Here is a 15876-nt window from a genome sequence, read left to right on the forward strand (position 1 = left end):
TCGGTAAATCTCTCCCCAATTCTGGAAGTTTCACCTTCTACCATTTTCTCAACGAACTATTTCCACTTGAAAAACAATCTCTATTATGTTAATTTCGCGTGAATAAACGCACCAAGAAAGTTCCCAAGAGACTGGACGAGAACTCGGTCCCAATTAAAAACTATAATCCTTAGACTCTTATCGCCTTTATTGATAGAACTTTCCTAAACATGCAAAAATACACACTACTTATAATAGATTGTCTCCCAAGTACAAATGGTCGTCTCCACCGTATTCGTGAACAGTACCATATCCCCCCAAGTACGAACCGTCGGCTCTGATACCACTTGTTGTGCGCAGAATGTGGAATCAAGCGCACCAAATAATTATAGAAAAATAAAGGACACAAGAATTACGTGGTTCGATAATTAAACCTACATCCACGGAGGCAAGAAAGAATAATTGTTTATTTAACAATTAATAGAGTACAATATTTGAGTAATGAATCTCACTTCCCAGAAACTCAAATATACCCAGTACTCTCACACTCTGCAGGAAAGATAAATTCTCCAGACACACTTCTCTCCCTTCTCTCAAAAGCTTAGAAACTTATAAGCTTAACAATTTTGGGATACTTAGAATGGAAGAAGTGCCATCTATTTATAGGGAAAACAATGGCACTATTGCACCAACCCCTCTACTATTCCACCTAACCTAAGCAAATTGTCAATGGTGTCCATTTGGCAAATTTGACAAATTTGCCCACTTTTCATTTTTTTTCTTCAATTGTTTGGTAGCTCTTTGAAAATTTGCATGCTTTCTTGAATTTGGATGCCACATGCATGACTTTTCAACATACTGGACATGATTTCGAAAGGGATTCATCTTCTAGTGGGTCAATTTTAAATAGTGTCTCAATTTCTGTGGATGCCGACCCTTAATTTCAAACAAATGGTGACAGAGAAGAATGGCCTTGAAACTGTTTGTATTTCATAAATAAGATTGTTAGACTTTTCCGATACTATCATTCTTGTATCCTTACAGTTTCTTTGGGCACCATCATTTGTAATTAAACACTTCCAAGTCATTTCAAACAAATTTTCCACTATTTAATTGCATGCGCTGCATCTTCCTCTTTTTTTTCTTTTCTTTTGGTGGGGGGGGGGCAAATGGAGGAGATGAAGGAAAAATCTGTTGAAATTAATTTCGTAGTTGAAGTTTATAAATGCAAGATGATATGATCTCAGAGTCTATTAAATACTGATGTGCAAGAACTTTAGCACCATGTGACCTAATATCTCTAGTAAATAGGAGAGAACAACTTGAGCACTTAAAGAGGGCCAACGTTAAATAAACTCCAGAGTGGCATGTCGGAATTGTTGGCTTATTGTTATGCAGGACTTTCCCGGTAGTGAAATAAAGTCGAAAGGAAGATGGGAGGAAATAAAGATCAATGCGCTTTCTTGTATTTCATGGGTTAAAAATCTTTTTATCTGATTACAAACTGATAGATAAAATACCCTTGTATCATTTGTGAGTGAATCTCTTCGGTCAAATATATAAAGTTAGAACAATCCTCAACTCTTTAGTTAGATTTTGAGTATGGCTTAAACCCATGAACTTTTATATTTTATTAGAGATAAACTCACCCACGATTATGCCCGCACTACCTCCCACAGTACCTTACCACTAGACGCCCTTCACATGGAGGCTTGGGTACCACTCGAAAAGTCATTTGAAAGAAAAGTCTGTTTAAAACTACGTTCCAATTCTGTACTCTCAGCTCTCCAAGTTATAAATTGATATTCAACTCATGTTATAAAAGGGTAATGCTAGAGGATCCCATCTTGGGTACCAATGGATGGATGTGGCATTCATTAAGTGGATAATAGAATATTTATTTTATCAGTTATAAAATTTATTATTCAATAGATAAACAATATATAATAGTTGGGACTCAAATCGGGACTTAATTGGTGGGTCACAATCATTATTGGTTAAAAAAAATGTACAGAGATAACTAGCGTAAGAGGTAAATCAAAAACTCTTTCTTTCTCTCTGCTAAGACCCTTTCTGCCACCAGCTAAAATTCACTAGCTTTGATCAATCAACGTGCCTGAATTACAGAGCCATCACATTTTCGAACCTCTAAACTTTCAAATCTATTTTCCAACTCTGTTTTTCCAACCACTGCAGCCTCGGACCAACCGAAACTCCCTGCTGCTACCTCTAGCTACCACGTCGCCAATTGCCCATCACACAACAAAAAATTATACTAAAGGAGTTTCAGTCGGGGAGGGAACCAGTACGTCAATTCTTTTTTCTTATTTTCTATTTTTCTTCTATATTTCTTTTGTTTTTATTTTCGTCTCTACTTCTGTTATTGTGCTTGTTTTTATGTTTTGTTGTTTTCTAAGATTTTATACTGCTCCTGCGGTGGTCCTGGTGGTCTCTACATAGATGGTGTTGTTTCAATGTCCAAATCGAGATTGTGTCAGTGTTCGGATTGGAACGGTATGCCGTATGCCTATATTGAAGCTGTTGAGGGCTTTAATAGTGGTACATCAAGGTTCTAATAACCTAAGGCGAGTTTCTGATGGCCTAGGTCAAAGGCTCTTTGAGAGGCTTTCTAGTGAACCTTAAGGTTGGTTTTTGTGTTGCATTTTGTGGTTTTTTTTTTTTGTTATTTGTTTGCATTCTGTTGCTATAATTGTATTTTCTTGTGTTCTGTTGTATTATCAAACACGAGGGGGATTTCAGCTATAGTAGCTAAGATTGGTTCCTCTAGTTTTTCTTTGGATTTTAATTTGAGAAACAAATTAATCTCCTTTAATTTATCTTATGTATTGTACTTAAGCCTGTTATAACCCTTATTTCTTTTATTATTACAGGTCCGTCATATTTCCTTTAAAATAAAAAGAAAAAAAGAATATAGACAATATATGTTTAATACAATTAAGCTTAGGCTACTTTTGCCTTTGCACTGGGGACACAGTCTTTGACCGACACCACCATGGATCTTGCTCAGGTACAATTTCGAATACTAATTAAATTAATTTCATATATGTATTGTAATTACTGTATTTCCTTGAACCGACTACGTATCTAACAAAAAATTAGAGAAAGTAATTGCAGAATTCGCATATGTGAAAAAGGCAAGATTTATATATAGCCGTAATTTATTTTGATATTCTATTTCATCTTTTGGGTTTGTTTAGGTGACTTGTTGTGTAATATCACAAGCCCCCGCAATTGCTCATCCGGATGTCCCAAAGGTTACTTTTCAAATTCCAACTTCGGTGATTGCACAAGTTCATATGAACCTGATCCAATTTTGCACAAAAATTCTCATGTCAAATTCATTATTATAGGTATGTATTGGAATTTGCAGATTTCGTCGACAGAATTAACTGTTCTTCTTTTTTTCTTTTAATTAACGTATATATATGGGGGGTAATTTTTAAAAACCTCCCCTGAGATTTGGACTTGTTACAAGTAGATGGCGAGAATCTGTTTATTTGTAAAAAACCCCCTACCGTCAGTTAACTTTAACATTGACCGTTAGTTGACTGTGCAAAGACAATATTACCCTCAACAATAATTTGTAGACGGAAATAACTATAAAAAAAATTAAAATTGTTGGCACGAAAAACACAAACCCTATTTTTTGACAATTTTATCCTTGTCAATTCCAAAAATTTACAATATCATAAGTAAAGATTATAACTATTTCATTTTCAAGTTTTTAATTTTAACTTTTTTGTAGAAACTTTAAGAAAATATCAATAATTTAAAGAGGATTTTTTAAATTTTTAATTTTATCTTTCTTGTAGGAACTTTAAGAAAATATCAATAATTTAAAGAGGATAAAATAGCCAATAATTTTAATTTTTTTTTAGTTATTTCCGTCTACAAATTGTTGTTGAGGGTAATATTATCTTTGCACAGTCAACTAACGGTCAATGTTAAAGTTAACTGACGGTAGGGGGTTTTTTACAAATAAACAGATTCTCGCCATCTACTTGCAACAAGTCCAAACCTCAGGGGAGGTTTTTAAAAATTACCCATATATGGGCTCACAAATGCAAAAACATTCTGCACCTGAAATTTGCAATAGCATATACATTTATGCTCACCTCGAACGCGTATTAAATATTCTTGTTCGGGAGCGTTGCAGGTTGCAATAGTGGGCTTGGAATGTTGTTCCTACTAATTGGAACACGGTGGTTGTACAAGTTCATTAAAAGAAGAAGCGAAGTCAAGCTCAAGCAGAAGTTCTTTAAAAGAAACAGTGGTTTATTGTTGCAACAACAATCGTCATCAAATGAAGGTAATACCGAGAAAACAAAATTGTTTACTTCAATGGAATTGGAAATGGCTACTGACAACTTCAATACCAATTGAATCCTTGGTCAAGGAGGCCAAGGCACAGTGTACAAAGGAATGTTGACAGATGGAAGAATTGCGGCTGTGAAAAAGTCGAAATTAGTGGATGAGAGTAATATTGAGCAATTCATCAATGAGGTGGTAATTTTAACTCAAATTAACCACAGAAATGTTGTTAAATTGTTCGGATGCTGCTTGGAGACAGAGGTTCCTCTTTTGGTGTATGAATTTATTCCAAATGGAACTCTCTATCAATATATACATGAAACTGAGGAGTTCTCAATCACATGGGAAATGCGTTTACGCATTGCCATAGAAGTTTCAAGTGCTCTATCCTATTTGCATTCAACTACTTCTATTCCAATTTATCATCGAGACATCAAGTCTGCAAATATACTATTGGATGATAAATTTCGAGCAAAAGTTTCAGATTTTGGGGCTTCTAGATCTGTCACGATTGATCAAACTCATTTGACCACACGAGTACTAGGAACTTTTGGATATCTAGATCCAGAGTACTTTCGGTCAAGTCAATTTACAGAGAAAAGTGATGTTTATAGTTTTGGGGTTGTCCTTGTTGAGCTTTTAACTGGACAATGATAGGTCCCAGTCAGATTACAATGGAAACTCCACGAATTTGGCTTCCTTTGGGTGAAAGCCAACCACAACCTTGAACAAAATTCTTAACTTCTTTATTCCCTTCTAAATAAACTCCTTAAATAGAGTTTTAATACAGCAAACCAATAGCAACACTGACTCCTAAAGTTCAGCAAGTTAAAACTACGACATAACTATTATTCTGGAGGGGACTAACCACCTCTGACTATGACAAAGCAATTTGAAACAAAAACAACAACTAAATTGGAAAAGGACAAGTCAATCCTAAGCTAAAAACTTGGGATTTTTCCTGGGAATTCTAGAGGATCTTCTGGGTGTATCAATACTTTCCCCCACAAGTGGAACCTTGTCCTCAAGGTTGACTGCCGGAAATTGATGTTTGAGCATCTGTGTTTCCTCCCAAGTAGCATCTTCCACAGGCAAAGTCTTCCACTGCACCAAACTCTCTTCAATAAACTTGGTACCATGCCTGACCCATCTTGTATCGATCACCTTCTCCGGCACAACTTGAATCTGTCCTTTATCAGACAGTGGTGGCAAGTCAACAACGGCAGGAAGAGAAGTACCCACATACTTCTTTAAGAGAGAAACATGAAACACCGGGTGAATCTGAGCTGCAGGTGGTAAACTGAGACGGTACGCTACCTTGCCCAACTTCTGCTCAACTGGAAATGGGCCATAGAACCGGCTGGCAAGTTTGTGATGGGCGCGTTTGAACACGGATTGTTGACGGTAGGGGTGCAGTTTTAAGAGCACCAAATCTCCTACTTGAAACTCCACTTCTCTTCTCTTTTGATCAGCCACATGTTTCATTCTAGCGGCAGCCAACTCCAAATTTGTCTTCAGTTGCTGCAGTACTTCATCTCGAGTTTGGAGATTTTGATCAACCTCATTAACACGAGACAAACCCTCTGTATAGTGAGGAATTGATGGAGGAAGGCGACCATATAAGGCTTCAAATGGTGTCATCTCTGTCGAGCAATGATATGTAGTGTTATACCAATACTCTGCCCATGGCAGATAGCTATACCATTTACGAGGCCATTGATGGACGAAACATCGCAGATACTGTTCGAGACAACAGTTCACCACTTCCGTTTGTCCATCCGTCTGAGGATGATAAGCTGAACTTAGCTTCAGCTTAGTACCTGACATGGTAAAAAACTCCTGCCAAAATTTGCTTACAAAAATAGGGTCTCGATCACTAATGATAGACTTCGGCATTCCATGAAGTTTAATAACATGTTCCACAAATTTTTCAGCAACGATTTTTGCAGAGAAAGGATGAGATAAAGCAATGAAATGAGCAGACTTGCTAAAGCGATCCACGATCACCATAATACTATCCTTACCATGTGAAGATGGCAATCCTTCGATGAAATCTAACGAGATGTCGTCCCAAACTAGGCAAGGAATTGGAAGTGGTTAGAGCAGTCCAGCTGGCGCTAGTGTCTTAGATTTTGTCTTTTGGCAGGTTGTACATTGCTGAATGTACTCTTGTACAGATTTGTACATAGAGGGCCAATAAAATTGCTGAGCTAGTCGTTTGAAAGTCCTTAGAACTCCAGAATGTCCAGCCACCTTACTGTCATGAAACTCATGGAGCAGCTGATCTCGTAGTGCAGGCGGAACCACCACCATTTGCTTGTAAAAACATAGCCCATTCTTCACTACATAATTTCCCATAGGATCATTTGCTGCCTGCTGGAATATTCTTTTCATGTGCAAATCAGTTTCTGTTGCCTGTCGAATGTCATCCCATAAGGAAACCTGTGAAATAAATATTTGATTAAGGAGAGGGCTGTTGGGGCGGCGAGATAAGGCATCCGCCGCTAAATTTTCTTTCCCAGGCCGATATGTTATCTCATAGTCATATCCAAGAAGTTTAGCGACCCATTTTTGCTGCTCGGGAGTGCCAACTCGTTGCTCTAAGAAATATTTGAGACTTCGTTGGTCGGTTTGAATGACAAACTTCTGACCCAAGATGTATGGTCTCTATGTCCGAATGGCCTCCACAATTGCTAACATCTCTTTGGCATAGATTGACCAGGTGCGTTTAGCAATCCCTAAAGCTCGACTCATGTATGCAATTGGTCTCCCTTGCTGAGTTAGAACAGCTCCAATTCCATCCCCGGAAGCATCAGTCTCGATAGTGAATGGCTCGTTGAAATTAGGCATGGCAAGAGTGGGTGTGGTTGTCATAGCTTGTTTGAGCATTGTGAACGCACTAATAGCATCCTCATCCCATTTGAAATTCCCCTTCTTGAGCAAGTTGGTGAGGGGACGAGCTAGTACTCCATAATTACGGACAAACTTCCTGTAGTAGCCTGTCAAGCCTAAAAAACCACGCAATTCAGTAGTATTCGTGGGTTGTGGCCACGCAACCATAGCCTCAATCTTCTTACCATCTACCTTGACACCTTGATTTGTTACGATATGGCCCAAATACTCCAATTCATGCTTACCAAAGTCACATTTGTTTGCTTTGACGAAGAAGCTGTGTTTCTTCAAAATTTCTAATGTCTTCCTCACATGGGTTAAATGCAATTCCCATGTAGGACTATAGACTAATATATCATCAAAAAAAACTAATATGAATTGTCGAAGGTAAGGACAAAAAATAGAATTCATTATGGCTTGGAAAGTAGATGGAGCGTTACATAACCCAAAGGGCATAACAAGATACTCAAAATGTCCATTATGCGTCCTAAATGCAGTTTTTGGAATGTCGGGAGCATGTACTCGTACCTGATGATAACCAGCTCGAAGATCCAACTTAGGAAAATAGGTAGCACCGTACAACTCATCCAACATGTCATCTACTGTTGGAATGGGAAACCGATTTTTGATCGTGGCAGCGTTTAATGCTCTGTAATCTGTGCAAAACCTCCAAGTATCATCTTTCTTTTTCACTAGAAGGACAGGAGATGAAAACGGACTAGTACTTGGTCGGATGATTCCTACGTTCAGCATTGCCTGAACTTGTTTTTCAATTTCTGCCTTCTGAAAATACGCATACCGATATGGTCGAACATTAATGGGCTGGGTTCCTTCCTTAAGGGGTATATGGTGGTCGATTTCTCGTAGTGGTGGCAGATTAGAGGGTTCTTGAAAGACATCCTCGAATTCGCTTAAAAGTTGCTGTATATCTGGTTGAATGCCATCCCAGGAAGAGTCTTCCAAGTTTTGAACATAGACAGCAAAAACCATCTGACCTTGTCGATGCTCCTTTGCAACGGTCTCTAGTGAAGTCACTTGAATGGGCCTTTGTATCCCTTGTAGCCTTCTTGCTTGATTTTGCCAATTGAAATCCATGGTTAAATGCTTCCAGTTACAAACTACCGACCCCAGCATCTCAAACCATTGTATTCCTAACACCATGTCCAGTCCTGCTAATGGCAACGAGTAAAAAGTAAGAGAGAATGAAATGCCTTGTAAATCTATCGGTACCTTCTCATATCGCCCTTGACACATAAGTCGCTCTCCGTTGGCGACACGGACTGTGAAAGACTTCGTAGGAACCACTGGAAGCCGTAGTGTGCTAGCTACTTTTTCGCTCAAAAAATAGTGTGGAGATCCGCTATCGATTAACACCATTATTGGTTGCGACTTGATGGAGGCAGCTACTCGCATGGTCCGCGGAGATGACCATCCTATCAATGCATGTATAGAAACTTCCAATTTCTCTTCTCTGTTACCTTCGCTCTCTGTCTCTTCTTCATTCTCTGGAGAATTATCATGGCTTTCGATGAGTAGCAGTCGAGGCCCTTGGCACTTATGGCCTGGTGTGAATCGTTCGTTGCAGCTGAAACATAGCCCTTGAGCACGTCGTTTTTGCATCTCCTCCCAGCCCAATCGTTTAGGAGCTATCGCTGCTCTTTGATTGACCGGGGTGACGGCAGCCAGCGGCCGATTTTGTGGGATTGGCCGAGCAAACCTCCTTTGTCGTGTAAGTTGTTCGTCTCTCGTCCTAGCTAAACTGATGGCCTCTTTTAGTGTTTTTGGTTTGAACATTCGTATCCCATCAGCTACCTCCGGTTTTAATCCGCCCATGAAGGTTCCGACAAGAGCCTTTTGAGTCCACCCCTGTACCCGATTGCCCAATTTCTCGAATTCACGTTGATAATCCCGAAGAGATCCATTTTGTGTTATATGTGAGAGAGCCTCGTCAAAGTCTTCTCCATCTGTTGGTCCAAACCGTGCCCATAGCTCTTCAGCAAACATAGTCCACGTCACTATTCGATTTTCTTCCTTGTATGTCCGATTCAACCATTGCCACCATTGGTTCGCTTCACCTTCCAGGTGGAAAGACGCCAAGCTCACCTTTTGATCTTCAGGAGTTCTTTGAAATTCAAAGAACTGTGCCACTCTATTGAACCACTCTGTTGGGTCATCTCCTGCAAACCGCGGACACTCAATTTTGGCTCGCAGAGGGAGTATGTTCAAACGAGAACTTTCTGTTACGTCCTGTTGGTACTGATGCATGTGTCCTTGCTTCACTGAGTGCGACGACTGAGATGCCTTTGAGGAGAGAACCGCATCAGATAAAGCCTTCAAAGACTCCTCCAAGCATTGCATACGATCGTTCATTCCGAGCCCAAGATTATGCACCTCATCCTGTAAGCCTCCCACTCCTTGCTCCAATATTTCAATGCGCTCTTTGTTGGTTGTCATTGTAGCTCTGATACCACTGATAGGTCCCAGTCAGATTACAATGGAAACTCCACGAATTTGGCTTCCTTTGGGTGAAAGCCAACCACAACCTTGAACAAAATTCTTAACTTCTTTATTCCCTTCCAAATAAACTCCTTAAATAGAGTTTTAATACAGTAAACCAATAGCAACACTGACTCCTAAAGTTCAGCAAGTTAAAACTACGACGTAACTATTATTCTGGAGGTGACTAACCACCTCTGACTATGACAAAGCAATTTGAAACAAAAACAACAACTAAATTGGAAAAGGACAAGTCAATCCTAAGCTAAAAACTTGGGATTTTTCCTGGGAATTCTAGAGGATCTTCTGGGTGTATCAGACAAAAACCTATTCGTTCAACCGACGCTGAAGAAGATAAAAGTTTAGCAGGGTATTTTCTCCTAGCAATGAAAGAGAACCGTTTGTTTGATGAGCTTAATGCTCAAGTTCTTAGGGAAGCCAAGGGAGAAGAGATTATTACCGTTGGCATGCTTGCAAAAAGATGCTTGAATTTGAATGGGACGAAGAGACCTACTATGAAAGAAGTCGCATTTGAATTAGGGGGGATTAGAGCTCAAAAGTGTGAAGACATTGATCTTGTGGGTGGCAATTTTGAAACTGGTTCATCTTCAACTGGAGCAATTTTAAATGTTGTTGCTTTTTCTGTAGATGCTAGCCCTTTGCTTTCAAACAAGTGGTGATTAAAGGGAAGAATTTTCCCTTGAAATCTAAATAATTTTCTTTTGAAATCTAAGTATTTCATTTCATATATAAATAAATTAAGTTGTGGATTTTTGCATTGTGCTTCTCTTATGGTTAAAATTTTTCATCTCTAGAATAAAATATACAAAGTTTGATCGGAGAAATAAATTTATAAGGTAGATTCCAACTAAGCATCTGTGGCAAACATATTTAAATATCTAAGGAGCAAGCTTCTAATGCTTACCAATATTTAGTGCACTAGAACTTTGAAGCTGACAGAGTGAGGCATCTCAGCACCTGAATCTGCATACAAGTGGAACAGAAGATGCTGACATGACATCCTACGTGGAACTTACGTGACACATATAATGAGTCCAGTTCGTTCCTAATTCACACGCTTACATTGTAACCCCGTTCTTTGTGTTTCGAGTACCATTGGTGAACCATCACTTGGTGCCATTGTATTGCTAATAGCACCTTTGCCTTATTGATTTTGCTGACAATGTATAAGGTGTGTTTTGGGAGTGAAGTGTTATAACTTTTATGTTGCGTTTACTTTCCGGACCAGAGGATCAGAATCATTAACAGTGTTTACTTCGCAAAATAAATCCAAGAATAAGAATCAGAATCGTGGAGCACACCACAATTTTTGAATGAGGAATGGGAGACTCATTCCGAAGAGGGAGGTGGGAATGAGTCTCCCATTTTCAAGATTGATTATTTTACCCTCCCTAAATTTTTGTCCTCATTTATAATTAATTAATATATTGTTATAATTAATTAATAAATTAATATATTGTTAACAATAATTATTAATAATTTTAGTTTTTGAATAAATAATCACAATAATTAATATATTATTATTATTATTAATTAATTAATATACTACTATAATAATTATTAATATAATTATTATAATTAGTTCAAATATTATTATTAATTAATTAATTATAATTGTTACTATTAATTAATATATTAATATATTATTAACAATAATTATTAATAATTTTAATTTTTGACAAATAATCACAATAATTAATATACTTTTATTGTAACTAATTAATTAGTATACTTTGATAATAATTATTAATATAATTATTACTATTAATATATTAGTATATTATTAACAATGATATATTAATAATTATAGTTTTGGATAAATAATCACAACAATTAATATATTTTTATAATAATAATTAATATAATTATTATAATTAGTTAAAAATTGTACAATTAATTAATATATTAATATATTCTTGTCAATACTAATTAATAATAATGCTTTTTGAATAAATAATCACTATAATTAAAATATAAAATAATAATTGTAACAATAATTCATTAAGTACTTTTTAGTAATTTGTTACAATATAACTCATTTTGATTCCGATTTCAAGATAAAATAAACACATCAATGAGATTCTAACCCATTCTTCTTCTGATTCCTGTAGGTCAAGTAAACAACTTATTCTAATTCATATTCTTCATTCACATTCCAATTCATTATGATTTCAACCCATTCTGATTACATCCCATTTCGATTACTGACAAGTAAACACAACATTAAGATGCAGCTATTGTGCAGCAAAAATCATAGTTGTGGGATATAAGCTGCTGGTGTTTAGCAAATTTTAATAGTTGTAGAGTCGAAATTGATAGTGTTTGGTAAATTTTAATAGTTGTATAGTGAAAGTTGATGAATATTTGAAATAATTAATTTTAAATAACATTAATTTTAATTATTAATTAGTCAAATTAATTTTCATATTTTGAATTATCATATTAAGATCTGATTATTGTTTATTACTTTGACAAATCAAATTAATATTTAATTAATCGAAGTTATTTTTCTTCACACATTGTAATAAATATTTTTTAAAACAAAATAATTTAAAATTGAAAGTAAATAAATTTCTAATTTTACACATTGATTGAAGAAATAAATTATACCAAATATGTCTAATAAAGATGGTACAACATAACATTATAAAATTAAAGTGTAACTAATTACAAAATTCTTATAAATATTTATATTGTCATACCTCCTTTAAACTTGAGCAATGCCATCTCCCAAGATTATCATATTTTGAGCTATGTTATTAGTTGTATCATAACTTTCTTTAGGGACGCAATCTTACTTATATGTTCGCTATTACTATGACTTGATTCATCCATTATTTCATCAAAATGATTGTGATTTTGTGAATGTCTTCTTATATAATTATGTAAGGCCATGGTAGTAATAACTCTCTCTACCTGCTTCTTGATTGTATAGCTTGACATATTTTGTAAAATCTTCCATGCATTCTTTCAAACCCCAAAAGTACTCATTAGAATTAGCATTACTCTCAACACTAAGAGACTCAGATGCCTCATTACTCTCTAAAGGAAAACCAGATGAGGGAAGCCAAACATGGTCACTCATAGCCACTGTGTTTGAACATTAAATTTAGGTTTTTTTCTAACTCTAGATCAATACCATTTTTTCAAAATCTACTCAATTGCAAATTTTCCTTTATTTTCTTTTTCCACCAATCTTCACTTGCATCAACTATCCATAACCTATGATTCCACCCTAGACCAATTTCCAAGCTAATCAAATTCTTCCATAATTTCCAATTAGTTCTAAGAGAATCCCATTTGTTTTTCATTTGAGTTCTATTGCAATACAATCCAGTTTCTTTAGTGGATTCCTTAATTAAATTTTCATATGCTTTGGAAGCCACATGAGTCCTAGGACGATGTTTGGACCTACCGCCTTAATACATAACTCACAAAATACATCTAAAGTCTGAGGGTTCCAAATAACCTTACTAGTTGAGTTAGTAGACATAATTGTGAACACTTAAACCTAGAAAATAGAATAATATTTCTTCATCAAACAGCAATATAGGAAGGAGATTAATTAAGAGCAATACCCAATTTTCTTTTTAAAACAAATAACATTAATTAAGGATGAATTATGTCTAACATTACATAACTTGTTTCAAAATGAGTTGTTAGTTTAATAAACTTGTGGGTTTCTGTAATTACATACCCTGTTTCAAAGAAATTAAAACAATATTTCTCAATAGTTTAAATTTTCTTTAGTTACCTTTAAGTGAATCCTTTAAAATTTATGAGAAGCTGAAATGATTTGTTCAAAAACATGTATTGTTGGAATCTACAGGAATTGGTTACTTGTTTGTTGCTGCCTTTAATGATTTTTATTAGGGAAATTTCATCTGAAAGGGATTGTGCATGTCTATAAAAAGCAACTAAAAAAAATAAAAATGCAATAAAAATAGTGACTTCAAAGTAAATAAATCGCACGTGACCAATCACCTATTAATTTATTCTAAGCAAAAGCCCTAGCACATTCTAAACAAAAAGGAAGAAAATGAAAAATTGTATGTAACAAAGTAAAGGAAAACTCAAAAAATGAATAGCGGACAAAGGAAAACGCACCTTTCTTAGATATTTTAAAAACAAAGATAGAAGAACAGAGGTGTATGAATATGATTGGTGTTAGAATCACATCGATGAGAATTACCGATGTTGGAATTACATCAATGAGAACTGTCGATGTTGGAGTTGGAATCATGCTAATAAGAACGGTGTTTAGAGTTTGTTTTATGGAAAAATCGATCTGAGTTTAAGTTAAAAAATGAGGAGGGTTATTTCCACCCTGCCCCCAAATGTTTTGACAATTTCCGCCGCGCACCTAAAATCGTCAATTTCCCTGTCAAACTTAACAGTGCCAGGGCAAAATAGAAATTCCAGGTAAAAGAAAGGAAAGGAGAAACAAAAGAAGATTTCGTGATGTGAGCTACTGATTACATCATTTCACTTCACTGATTTTGTGATGAGACTAGCAACATGTAGCACTGACATCTACTCTAGTTTGGAGCCAAAATCAAGCTTTGGGAATCGGTTTTGGCGGGTTTTCTTTCTTCATCACGTGCTACCACATATGAATAGCTTGGCTGTTAGTCATTTTGTTTGCAAGGAGAAGGAGAATTGCATTAGTGGTTTCCTTTTTGGAAAGGCAAAGGTTAGTTTTCATTTTATCTGATCTTATTTATTTCAAAAAAAGAAATTGTTATTTTCATTTTATTTGATTAGTTTGTTTTGGGTTTATTTAGTTATGGATTTATTTCAATATTTATTATTTTTTATTTTTTAAATTATTGGTACTGTTGTTTCAGCTTATGCATGCTTTAATTTATCTTCTGTGCTAGGGATTCATGGTCTTGTCAGTAAAATTTTTTGCTTCGTAGATGATTATTATGGCTAAATGTGTTATTATTTGTTGAAATTTGGCAGCTTTTGGAAAAAAAAAACTTAAGTATATAATCCAGGAAACATGTGTTAAGTTCAAAATTATGATCAAGTTTTAGATATAAAGTGCATTATCTTACCTTGACTGCCATATTAGAAAAATTGATAGTAAATATGTTTACAGGTGAAAATGAATGACAAAGATGACACAACTGTTTGTGTCACTTTCAAGGACACTACGCATAATCTTGGTGTAATAGATTTAGATAGATTCAGCAAGGTCTCCCTAACCAACAAGGTACTTGTGAGAGTGTATGGGAGAATGATGAAGTTTGATGAATTGTTCCGGCTGACTGTTTGGGTGCCATGGGAATCAAAAGATGCTGAAATCTTTAATGATGAAGATCTCTTTTTCCAGTTGAAAGAGCACCACAAGATGCAACTCTACAAAATGCAATTTTATCTTTCCCAACAACCATCATCAAACAAATCATCAGCAAAAAGAGCCTTATTCCAACCTTCAGACACTTCAAAACAAAACACATTACAACTTACCATCCCAGGCACTCTAAATCTCAATAACCCTATTTCATCACCACCAGCTGCCATTACAAATGAATCAAACCCTGCTACACATACCCTTTCAGAAATTAATACTTCACCAGATAGTGGTCAATCGCAGTCAAGAGCTGAAGCTTCAATCCATACTGATACCCCCAACAGTAAGAACCACAATGAGGCCAATTGTGATTTATTTGAGGATTTCCTTGACACCTATTTTAGATCCCCAACTTGTCACCAAAATGACTTGTCCAACCATAACTCTGTAGCAAACTCACCTGAACAGCAGCCTCGTCCATCTCTAATCTCACTTGAAATGCCATCACAACCAATGACACAGAATCCAGAATCGCAACTATATCAAGCCTCTAATCTGTTGCCTAATTCTTCAGCTACCAACCATAATCCTGACATCAATGCAGCAACAACCCCATATTATGACTCCGATGATAGTGTTTTCAGTCTGAATGATAATAATGAAGACGATAATCAATTAAAGGTTGTTACTCTCACATCTAATCCAGGGTATGTGCCTTCCGATGCCAGTGATGGTGATTGTATTCTTTCTGATTGTGAAAGTGATGACAATGAGTTTGGTGTCAATTCTAATAATGAGCATGATGATGTATTGTGTATAATGGATGCTGATATGAGAGTAAATTTATATATTCCTAG

The 15876-nt window shown here is 35.9% G+C and overlaps 1 pseudogene; it reads left to right on the top strand.

Moving 5' to 3' along the window:
• Positions 1 to 3281: 3281 nt before the first annotated feature.
• On the top strand, positions 3282 to 10472 carry LOC127901460 (wall-associated receptor kinase-like 1; annotated as a pseudogene).
• The last annotated feature ends 5404 nt before the right edge of the window (positions 10473 to 15876 follow it).

This window comes from Citrus sinensis, chromosome 3, assembly GCF_022201045.2.
Source record: "Citrus sinensis cultivar Valencia sweet orange chromosome 3, DVS_A1.0, whole genome shotgun sequence".
Taxonomy (NCBI): Eukaryota; Viridiplantae; Streptophyta; class Magnoliopsida; order Sapindales; family Rutaceae; genus Citrus; species Citrus sinensis.